The sequence below is a fragment of the Euphorbia lathyris genome, chromosome 1 (genome assembly GCF_963576675.1).
Source record: "Euphorbia lathyris chromosome 1, ddEupLath1.1, whole genome shotgun sequence".
Taxonomy (NCBI): Eukaryota; Viridiplantae; Streptophyta; class Magnoliopsida; order Malpighiales; family Euphorbiaceae; genus Euphorbia; species Euphorbia lathyris.
Genome location: NC_088910.1, coordinates 131,568,571 through 131,581,702, shown reverse-complemented (window position 1 = coordinate 131,581,702; position 13,132 = coordinate 131,568,571).

The window sequence follows — 13,132 nt, the reverse complement described above, 5'->3', positions numbered from 1 at the left end:
TCCAACCCACTAGTAATTTAGGCGGGCTCGGGTCGGGCTCGGGTCGGACTTAAAAATCAAATCCTAAGCTCAGCCCATGTAAACCCATCTAAACATACATACATAATTTTTAATTATAAAAAATAAATTTTAATACTTAAAAATAAATATTTAATACATAAATATATAAATATATGATTCAAAAAAAATATATATATATAAATATATAAAATTTATTAATCAATATTAATAGGCGAGCCGGGCCGGACCGATCCATACTATTTTTATTAATCCCAAACCCGCCTAAAAAATAGGCGAACTTTAACGGGCCTGGACCTAACAGCAATTATCATTGTCCAAACTCCGCCCAAGGGACACGGGTCTGGGCGGGTACCCGGGTCCATAGACAGGTCTATATATTTGAACCTAAAAACCACTTAGTTGTGGAGAAGCTCTCAGTAACTACTTAAACCAACTGTACAAACTTAATTGTGTGTCATATAATCACGTTCTATGGTATAACTACTAATTAACTATCTTGGGGGCTGCACCACTATTCCTTAGGGGTGGTGCGGAAGCCCCTCGAACTCTGAGTTGTCTCCGCCCTTGTGACCACACTAGACGATACGTTTACATTACTACAATATGAGTGTTTCCACTTCTTTCAACCCTTGAAAACCCCTGTTTACTTAGGGATCGGAGCAGATTTATCGGACTCCGGTCCCTCTCTAACTGTTCTATTCCCTTTTGCAGGTGCTTCACTGAAAGCTCTAACACTTCAGAAACAAAGATAACATATATATTATCTACTTAATTATAATATTTTTTAAGTTTATTTCGGTTTTAAAAATCGAACTCGATCGAAAACCGAAATATTAAAATTATAAAAACTGAATTTAACTAAATTAATATTCAGTTTGGTAATTTTTTTATTTTTATTTGGTCCAGTTTCTCTATTTTTTTATAAAAAAAAAATCCCCTTCCAATCATCTTTTGATGAAATAATATTTTTAATTTCAACATTTAAAAAGCATAGTTTAACATGCATAAAAGAAATGTCTCAAAAAACACATGCATGAAAGTATTATATTGGAAAAAAAATATTATAACTCGGTTGCCCATTGCAAGAAAGCTATCTACTCTTCTTTCCAATAAAGTATACACCATGTGAGTTGCTAGACTTCCATACCATATACATATTTAATTTTCGTAGACTAATGTTTTTTTAATCTATTTTATCTATAATAACGTATTTTTATTAAAATAATACAATTTCACATGAAAGCAATTTATGATAAATTTTTATTGAAAAGCATAGTAATTAGGTATCTGACTGAACAATAACGAATGTGTATTTCCGAGGTGCTTCTACGTTGGTCGACGTCTCTGTATCGAGAACGATCACTGGGAACACTCCGACGATCAAGTTAATACGGGTATAGTCGAGGTGCTATGTATGGAAGTAGAGAGAGAGTGTGTGTATGGAGAGAGAGAGAGTCAATGTACCATTATGGGATCTCTTGGGGGATTTATATAGGGACTGCTGGGGTCCGATGGGCCTGTGGTTTCCGGAGCTGGCTAGTTGGGCCCTTTGGTTATGGGCTTGGGCCATATTCCTAATCACATAGTATTAAGTGATAATATTGAGTTCTAGCATACGAGAAAGGATCGGAGTGAGTAATGAAATAATTAGGGCAAAAGTAGAGGTTATATATATTGAGAATAAACTGAGGGAAAACCGATTAAGATGGTTTGACCATGTGAGACGAATAATACTTGATGTACTGGTTAGAAGGATTGAAGAGTGACAGAGGGATGCAATAATGAGAGGTAGGATAAGACCTAAACAAATTTGGAAGAGAGTCATTGACAGTGATATGAGTTTATTAGGAATTGAGGAAAATATGGATGGAGTGGAGGGAGAGAATTTATGTCGCTGACACAACTTGATTTCACGGTTTTGTATGACGGTTCATGTTAGCCGACCCCGAATCATTTCAGGACTAAGGCTTTGTTGTTATTATTGTTGTTATTGAGTTCTGGCATGAAGTAGATCGGGATAGGGTGTTAACGAGAGGACCATGGTCTTTTGATAACCATATGTTGATTATGGAAGTGTGGAATGAAGGTGTTTCACTAGAATAGATCGACTTAAACTATAGAGCCTTATGGATTCAAATCTACGATATCCTGTCTGGATTTATATCTGGGACAATGGGTAGACAAATTCAATAGACCAACGTGGATTTTGTAATAGGATAGTGTAGCCCTAAAAATAAGTTCTGAATCCAACAAATTCAGAAACAACATTAGCCACTCCACGATACTCGACAACACTAGACCGAGATAAAGTAGGGGGTTACATCTATTGAGAATAAAATGAGGGAAAACCGATTAAAGTGGTTTGGCCATGTGAGATGAAGAGCGCTTAACGCACCGGTTAGAAGGATTGAAGAGTGTCAGAGGGATGCAATGGTGAGGGGTAGGGGCATGCCTAAGCAAATTTGGAAGAGAGTGATTGAGAGTGATATGAGTTGATTGGGGATTGACGAAAATATGGACGGAGTGGATGGAGAGAATTTATGTCGATGACACGACGTGATGTCACGGTTTCGTATGACGGTTCATGTTAGCTGACCCCGAATCATTTCGGGACTAAGGCTTTTATGTTGTTGTTATTGAGTTCTGGCATGAAGTAGACCGGGATAGGGTGTTACCGAGAGGACCATAGTCTTTTGATAACCATATGTTGATTATGGAAGTGTGGAATGAAGGTGTTTCACTAGAAGAGATCGACTTAAACTATAGCCTTGCAGATTCAAATATACGATATCCCGTCTAGATTTATGTCTGGGATAGTGGGTAGGCAGATTCAATAAACCTATATGGATTTTGTAATAGGACAGCGTAGCTGCAAAAATAAGTTCTGAATCCAACAAGATTCAGAAACAACATTAGTCACTCCATGATACTCGACTTCAACACTAGACCGAGACAAAGTAGGTTGTCTTTTGACAGACCAAGAGATCAAAGTATCCCAAGATATACACAATAACCAGAAGTGGATCGTTGGTGTAGGGACATCCACCCCAATCTGCGCTAGTGCAGAAAATAAGGTTACTAAGTGAAGAGGAATAAATATAGAGACCGAATTCAAGAGTACTTTGTACTCAATGATTCTCTTCAAAGCAGTCATATCATATGAGTTTTTCCGGATCATGCATAAATAAACACACTTACTAAACAACATATAAAATATCTGGTCTCGTGAGAGTGAAATATTGCAGAGTACTAGTAAGATTATGATACTCAGCCTGATCATGATAAGAATTACCAGATGAGATATTGAATGGGTTTTTGTTTACAGTGGCGGAGCCAGTATCCAAACCTCGGAGGGGCTTGACCGTGTAAAAGAAAAATTAAGTTAGTTTATATAAATTTTTTAAGTTTTATCATCAATCCAATCAATTCAATTAAACCCCTAAAGTATAACATATTACCGATTCAATTGGATAAAAACCCCTAAAATTTAACACATTGTCAGTTTTATTAAAAAACCTCTAAACTAATCAAAATCCCTAAAATTAAAATTTACCTCTCAATCTATCTCCTTATATCTCTTCCTCATCAGGCGGCGACAACGGCGGTCGACGGAGGTGAAATTTTCTCTCACCGATGATGGACGATCGGCAACAGCAATTTCTTCTTTCCTTGCTCGCATTCTTTCTTCTTCTCGCTCTCGCACAACACAAAGTAATTCAAGCTTCAACAGTAGTTCTTTCTTTCGAAGTTAACAACAACAGAACATTCTTTTCAATTAACTAAGGGGCAACCATATCATTTTTCAAAATTTTTAAAACAGTGTACTAATTCAATCAAACGTGTCGTTTTAGTATACTCAACCCTAAAAAAAATTAGAAAGTACAGATGGGGCCTCAGCCCCCATCCTTGTTCTTCTTCATCGAACCATCGCCATGGCTAGGGGGCTCTAGCCATGGCGGAGCACCCCTACAGTGGAGGTTTCTGGTGGACTGGAGGGTCGGCCAACCCTCCATGATCCTCCCTAGCTCCGTCCTTGTTTGTTTTACCTACTTTTCACGTCATGTTTGTCTTTTCACTTCAAAATGGAGAATTTTAGGTGGTTGATTAGAAACCTCTTGTTTGTTTTTTATAAATGAAAAGTAGCTTTATATAAAAGTAAGAAATCTCTGTTAAAAAAAAACGTGTAACACCAAATAGCAGGTAAACCAAACCAATTAAATTTTGATTTGGTGTCCACACTAACGAAGGAGTTGGTTTTGATATTGAGCTGCCGACCTGCTTACATAATAGAGTACAAAATAACTGACTATATTATTTTATGAATATTTTATTTTTTTGTATTTTAACTGCCTCTCTGCTAATTGTCATTTTGTGACTGTGATCCATGTTTTTCTAAAAAATAAAATAGAAATGAGCAGCTGAATCAAGTATCATTCACATGTTTTTGACACTATATGAAGTACAATGCTGACTAAACTATTAGGATGTTTTTTTTTTTTTGTCTAGTACATCGATAAAATTCCGAGTTTTATCTATTGGCACACTAAACTTTTAAAATAATATATTATTATATATTTATAATTGGTTTTAAAAATCTACCGCGCATCTCTAATTAACTTATTCGAATTCTATGCATATGAAACCGTTGATTTATCATATTTGATAGATAAAACGACATGTGCGTACATAAACAAAAGAAAAGCGCATGCGTTTGTTCTGTATACCTTATAATAGTAATATCATGCAAAATGACATTACGTGGGTGACGTCACTTCCGTCCTCTCTAAAGTTAAAAGACACGTGTGTGAGATAGCGGTTCAAATACAATAATAGCGGCCCAAAATACAATAATCAAAGCTTCGACCTCCAATTACAAGAAAATCTTCTAGAATCCTACGATGTAAAGGATTCCTCCCAGGATTCGGAATCCTTTAGGAATACAGAATCCTAAACTCATAAGGACTCCCAAAGAGGTGACAACCTTAATCTAAAAAAAACCCTATAAATAGTCAGGTATTAGCACAAGATACGATACGTTAACTACTATTTCACAATTTCATATCCTTCAATTCGGTCCTAACCACAAACTGACTTGGACATCAGAGCGGATTCGCCGGACTCCAACTCCGTCTGTGTTACTGTTTTTTTGGTTATCAACGACGTCAAATTGCTAAGGCGTTTTAGACACGTAAGCAGAATCAGGTAACCAGTTATCAAATAGTAAAAAAATAAGTTTCTTCTTTCATAACAATTTGATTTTTTTGTCATTATAATCATAATGAATGAACTCGCACACTTTTCTTTTCTCTTCCTATATCACGAACATTCCACCTCATCTGTGAAAGATGACAGATCAATAATTTTGTGTGCATGAGATCCTAATGAGCCAACTGTAAGTTTGTGATAGGTTTTTAAAATAAATGGATAAGGTACCAAAATAGGCATATGGTTTTGGAAAACTATCAATTTAGGTTCTACGTACAAAATAGCACTAATATAGGCTTAACGTTTAAAAATGGTACAATTTAGATTTCGATAACGAAACGTGATACGTCATTCATATTATTCCGCTAAGTTCTGATTTTTCTCTCCACGTACAATTGACAGAACTTAACGGAGTAATATAAATAATGTATCATGTTCCGTAATCTATACTTAAATCAGTATCTTTTTAAACGTTAATAACTATTTTGTACGTGGAGTCTAAATTGATACTTTCTCCAAAATCACAAGTCTATTTTAACATCTTATTTCTAAAATCAACTATGACCCTGTTTGGGAATTAGCTGTTAGCTGTTAGCTGATTTAACTAGGGTAAGTGTAAGGATAAGAGTGATAGAATATTTTAAAAATTCGGGATGTCAATCTGCAAAACTTGCCAAGGGTAAGGGTAAGAGTGTGAATGCATTAAAAAACCTTTGTTTTTCCTTAAAAATAGAATATTGTTAACTCAAAAATTTCTTAATGGATAAGAAATTTTAATGTGAAAAAAGGAAATGGTTATGTTATGCCAAATTAATTTGAATAAATCTAGAAGAGAAAAATAAAAAGGGTACCGACATTAAATGCTATGTGTATACGTGTAAATGATGTGTTCAATTAGCGAATAAGAAAAATGCCAGCCTCGCGGTTCGTGCCGGTGAGTTTAATCTAGCCTTACCTGTTCACACGGTTTTGGGTGAAATTCAGTTAATATTATATTCATTAAAATTAACCTAATTGATTAACTTAATTTTGAGACTAATTAATTAACCTAATTAATGCCAATAAGGTTGGTCCGAGAGTGGTAAAGTGTAACAACCTGGTTCGGAGTAGGTGGTGCCGGGATAGGAGGTTTGAGTAAGGAGCGGCCCTATGGGATGACGATGGGGCAAAAATGAACTGAATCCCACATCCGAAATGAAGAGAGAATGACTGAGACTTGTTAGTAAGTTGGGAATCTATACATGCAGACGCGTTTTAAAGCCGTGCAGCCTAAGATGTTGGATTTGAGTCAAAGCGGGCAATATCTATATGGTATTGAGTCGGGATGTTACATAAGAAGTTGAATCTCTGCTTGTCAGGTTTGAGGTTCGATTCTCCACTATGTCAAAATTTATCTCTTATTGGTAGGTAATCTGTAAAACGACCAAAATCGGGATATGCGGTTCTAATATTAGAGAAGAAAAGTTTTACATTTAGCAACTAATGACTTCCTTTTTAATCTATTCTTTGAATTATGTAATAACATTTTAAGACGCGTGCAATACAATTTCCGCATGTACCTTACTTTTTCGCAACCGATTGATTAATTGATTACAGTTTACATAAGTACATGAAGCTAACTTAACATTTTATACAAGTTGAGGGGGCTACATGGACACTTTGAAAGTTCAGGGGTTAATCAAGCTTTTTGAACAAGTTCAGAAGGCAAATTATGTATTAAGTTAAATTTTAATTAATAAAATCTCGTGAAGGAATAAAAATATAAAAGGATAAGGTGTAAATATTTGGACAGTAATTCTCTCAAGTTGAGTCAGTAAAATTTAGAGGACAAATTGTAATCTCAACCATTAATTACGAAATTAGTAATTAAAATTTAATTATTAAATTTTAGAAATTTTGAAAAATTAAATCTCCGAGAATGATCTCTAACGCAACATTGCGGCAGAGAATTTAACATAACAATAACGGTTTTACTAAACTACCTTGTCAAACTCGAAAAGGTTGCATGAGTAAAATGGTCTGTTTGTACTTTATATTTACAAAGATGTTACTATTGCATCAAAAAGTTTGACACAACGTTGCACTAAAAATTAGTGTCCTTAAATCTCGATTGTTGATTATGTAATTAATAGTTGAGATGTATCACATGAGCACTAAACTCAACCCGAGAGTGTCCAAATTCAAATATTCTTATTATTACTGCTAAGAGTAATTTTATACCTAATATCATAATATTATCGAGGGCTTCATGTTAATAAATTGGACAAATATCATACATCAGAAAAACAATTGAATATTATGTTCATGGATTATGCACGAGTTACATATTAATTAATTTAAAAAATAAAAGTTTATTATTTTTGTGATTCGAAAATAAGTTTAGAGACGAAATATCTTAAAGCACGGAGAAATATTCAAGTTTTTTAATTATTATTTTATTGTCCAACTCATTTAGAACATGTGATATAAATCAAAACAAGATAAAACCTACATCATCATGGCATGTATGCATATATGTTTTTGATTTGTTATTTATGAGTGATAACATGACACACAAAAGAATAAAAAATGAGATTGATAACTGAAAAGAGGTTTCCGCTAATTATGTCTGAAATTAATTCAACTTACCAATATTAGACACTTAATTATATTGTCAGCTTGTAATGAATGTCAATGAACCATTTAAACCAACAACTGAAATTGATAGTTAAACGGCCAATACTAGTTTTTATTACTCTAATGTTTTTGGTCTTGAAACGTGTACAACACAGACGCATCTTGCTATATGTTGAAAATATTTTTTAATAATAAGAGTTGTCAAGATTCGAATATTTGACAGTTGATCTAAGAAACTCTGATATCATATTAATAAACTATTTAAATTAACAATTAAACTGACAGTTAAGTTTCAATAATAATGAAATTAATAACGAAAAGAGAATTATGCCTGAAATTAGTTCAATTTATTAACATTAGACCTTGATATGAGAGAATCTATGCGAAAGTACTTCGTCATCAGATGGGGATCTCCAATGCCTGAATTAAAACAGAAAGATAATCAACACGAGGCCGTTGACCGGCGACCCTACTCTGATAGCTAAGTTAACAAAGTACAAAGCAATTGAGAGTAATTGCAATCAATGTGAGTATATACTTTGACTTGTGAAGTCGTATTCTATTTACAGAGAGCTCAATGATAATCACGCCAATCGATGTTGAACCTTTCTTTAGGTTCCACGGAGTACATATCTATCTATGCTCTTGAGTGGTGATTATATTTTAGATAGTTTTTTGGTAAAGCAAAAAGGGCTTAAGAAACAACCCAACAAACAGAAAAAGAAAAGAGAAAAACAGACAGACTATTGATAGATTCACCTATTAATGTTCACATCACACCAGTCTTGAAATAAAATATCTTAGATACCTACATGAGTCATATCACATTCATAATGACCCAAAGAATGACTCCCTACGAAATTCACCTCCAACCAGATTTATGGTTTCCTTCATGATAAGTATGAACAAATCGAGTCTCCCACAATCTGTTATATAACTGCTGACATCTACTAATATACATGAGTAAGGATTCCCTAATCTACGACGTGTTTGAAGGGTCCTTATTCGAGGGGAATTCGGAGGGTGTCTCATTGATTCACGTGTTTCGAAAAATAAATATTTTTATTTAGTTTAATACAACGACGTTCTTACTCAGGGGCGTATACAGGGAGCCGAGTCCCTTCGGCCGTCGGAACCACCATGACCAGGGGTAGTTTCGGTGTTCCTGTGTCCACAAAATTTGACACTGTGATGGTTCTGGGCCCACCGTCTCCAAGAAAGTTTGACGGTGCTCTGAATTAGCACCCTCAAAATTGGCACAGGTCCTGTTATACCCTCTTTAAATTCAAAATTCTAATTTTTTTTTTACTGTTAGACCCTCTTTAAATCCAAATTTCTAATTTTTTTGGCCTGTTAGACCATTCTAAAATCCAAATATTTTTTTTTGCCTATTAGGCCATTCTTCCTAAATCGAATTTTTTCTATTAGACACAGTTTTTTTTACGTGTTAAGAATTTGAAACACAATGTAGTTTAAGTTTGAGAAGTTTTACATTGCTGTTTAAAAATTGGTCATTCATCATTCAAATTATAAAAACGTATATATACGGAAAAAATTGAACAAGTTCGATTTAGAAAAAAATAAAATAAAATAATCATGCGCGTATAAAATCTACCTCCCAACCGACCATTCATGTATTCGCCACTATTGTTACTCCATATGTCCTTGTAAATTTAGAATAAAGACAGGTAAATCTTGATATCTTTGCAATGACATCATACCCTCAATAATTTATTATAAGGTTAAAAGTTAAAATTAACTTTGACTGATAACTTATGCTTTACTCCTAAACCTTTCCAAAATAAGAATAAAATAAAATCACATGAAGGAATAAAAAATATAAATAATTACACATTATACCCACCTAACTTCTATATATACCCCCACCCTCTTTATTCCTACTTCACATGCACAACTTTAAACCTTTAACAACACCCTCAACAATCCCATCACTTCTCCATTATTGAGCAACTTCTTCTTTCTTCTACAATTATTTTTTCCCTCTTCTCAATTTGATTATTCCTCTATTGGGTTTCTCAAAAAGATTCAATCTTTCTATTGGGTATCCAAAAAAATTGAATCTCTTTGTTGGGTTTTTTGAAAAGATTGAAATCTTTCTATTGGGTATTGAAAAAATTTGAATCTCTTTCTTGGGTTTTTTGAAAAGATTGAATCTCTTTGTTGGGTTTTGGAAAAGATTGAATTTTTGATCTTCTTGGGGTTAATTTCTTGAGCTATTAATGGGGAATTGCATAAGGGGAAGCAAGAAAGTTGTTATGGAAGATGAAGATGTGGATCATCATGGGATGAAATATTATGAAGATAATGATCATCATCATCAAGAAGAAGAATTAGAAGAAGAAGAAAAATTAGAAAATGGGTTTGGGGAAAAAAGTGGAAATAAGATTAAAATAGTGCTTACAAAGGAAGAATTAGAGTGGTTAATGTATGAGATTAAGAGTAATCAAGGAAGAAAATTGGAAGATGTTTTGCAAGAAATTGAGAGAGAAAGAGAGAGAAGTAAAATTAGAGCTTGGAAACCTTCTCTTGAGAGTATTATGGAGTGTCTGGAAGGCTTTTGAGTTTTTTTTCAGTTCGAGACTCGTCAGACAGCGGATTAAACTTTTTCCTATTTTTATTCCTTTTTAATGAGGTTTTTTTTGGTTTGGGCTCTTGTAGAAAATTTCTAGAATGGGCGGGATTATCCCGATTTGCTCGTCCTCTCAGATGATACCATGTTAACTCAATTCGTGGGTTGTCCTTTCAGATGATATCATGTTAGCTCAATTACTGATGTGGTAGTATTTAAATGGGGGACGAGTACCGGTTCCGGTCTACAGTAGAATTTCTGGATGTACCCAAATATATATTTTTATTTTTATTTTTTTTTTTTTTTTGTAATTTAGACATAGATGTTACATATATATGATATTTTCTGTAATGCAGATTCTGAGGTTTTTTCTTGATTGGAAAATGACAAAAAGACAAATGGAAAATGACAAAATGATAGAAATTTCAATTGAGGGTTGTTTTGGGAATTGAGGTTCTGTTTGTTTTAGTAGCTATCTGTGTTCTTGCAGCGTATTAGCTATTCATAGGTACAGTAATATTTACTATTTCAGTAACTTTTATGTTACGTATTAAAATTTAGGGAAAAGTATGAAAAAAATAATCTGTGATTTGTTCAATTTGCAAACAGAGGCATGTGGTTTAAAAGTTTACAGATAAAGGTCTGTGGTATGTTTTATTTATAAAACAAAGTATTACAATAACACAATTAAGTTCTGATTACAACTAAATACATTTTTATCTTAAAAAAATTATTCTTACATATCAGCAAGACAGAACTTCCGAAAAAATAACTTCCTAAATCGAAACAATAAATAATATGGTGGAATTTTACGTTTTTTTACTAATCTGACAGTTTATGAACTAAATTGATATTTAAAGTCATTTTACACGGTTGCAATTTGATTTTGGGATCTATGTTTTGTCAATATATAAATGTAATTGAAAAAAAATTAAAAAACGGTCTTATTGTCATCAATGCTATTAAAACCATCTTTAACGACCTGAAAATGAAAATTTTCATTTTCAGATCGTTAAAGATGGTTTTAACGACAGAGTTTTAGGTGTTTGATTAGATACTTCATGTTTGCCTTTTACACCCCGAAAAGTAGCTTTTTACAAAAGCAGAAAATATCTGCTTTTTAGAATTATAGCTTTTTCCAAAGGCAAATAACAAACTGTAACAACAAACAGCGAACCGTGACAGCAAACAGGAATAGCAAACATCAAGTAGCCGCCCCTAAAACAACAACAAAAAAACAAACGGACATTGAATTTTACTTTATATTTACATTTTCAATATTATAGAGTGTGACAGAGCAATAATAAATAATGCTTGAAACTGTTTTTAGCACAATGGCAAAAAACACATTCCATCCGGAGTCGATTTCATAGGTTTGTTTTCTAGCAATGACTTCATAATCTTTCAATGAGTCAGATTTATATGATGAAGATAAAAAATTTCTGTTTTTCCATGAAGCAAAGCAAAATAACGTTATGATAACTTGTGGAAAAATCCTTGATCGGAGCACTTCCCTATGAGGCGCCGTTGGGATCGGCCGGGGACACTCCGATGCCAAAGTCAGTAATATTTCTGAGAATAAACTGTAAGCACAAAAGTAGAGAATCAGTAAGTGTACCTTTTGATCCTAGGAAGCTGGGGTATTTATATAGGTTTCTGTAACTTTCAGCATTAATGGGGAAGCAGGTGAAGAGTCGTGTCATTACTCATCTTTGATTGCTATCAATTCTCCATTAATCCCAGCATTTATCATTGAAACCCTCAGAGTTGAGGTATTCGAACAGTCAAGCCTTTATTCCCCTTTAATGGCTATTAATTGCCATTTAATTGTATTTATTCCCATTCATGGATGGTAATAGAGGCGCCTTTTGATATTCTTAGATCCGTCAAGGCGTATGTACGTTTTCCTTGAGAGCTATGGCGGGTCTCCACTACTCGCTCTCATCGGGCGTATCTCGCCATGGTCCACGTGGTATGACATAATGCTAGAAACTCCTTCATTTTCTCCATTATTTGCATATCCACCCCTGCATTAATCCTGCAATAATTGTCATTAATTTCATATTAATCATGCATAAATATCTCTTTTAGAAGGAATAATGGTTTGCCATTATTTCTATTAATTTTCCCTTATTCCTTATTCAAGAATAATTTGGGTTGTTATCAGAAGCCCCCTCTAAAGGTATAAAAAGCTCTTCAGGGCTGTCTAAAGGGTGTTTTATTTTTCTATCTTGGAGGAAAGTGGACCCACCCTAGATGGGATCATATATGGATATGATGCGCTTTTAGGGGTTCTTTCTTCTTCGTGGATAGGTGGTCAGTTGTATCCATTGTTAGCCTCTAGGGGCTTCTTGAGAGTTATATTTCCTTTAGAAAGGAATAACCCGCCTTTTATGGGACCATTTGTTCCTACCGCATAGGATTATGATTCGCCTTAGGGACTTCTTTTCTTCACTTCTGCCATATTGAGGAGAATGACCCGCCCTTAGGGATCATTAAGAATGATCAACCATTTAGGGACTTTTGCGCATTTTGTGGGGGCGTTTTGGCACTCTAGGCATTTGCCTTTTTAGTATTTACTCATTTTCCAAAGTGTTTTTACTTTGCATTTGTGAAGGCGAGACTTTGTTATTTCTATGATGAAGATGAGGATTCATTACTTTGATGAAGACGAGGCTTCATTATTTGGAGATGAAGACG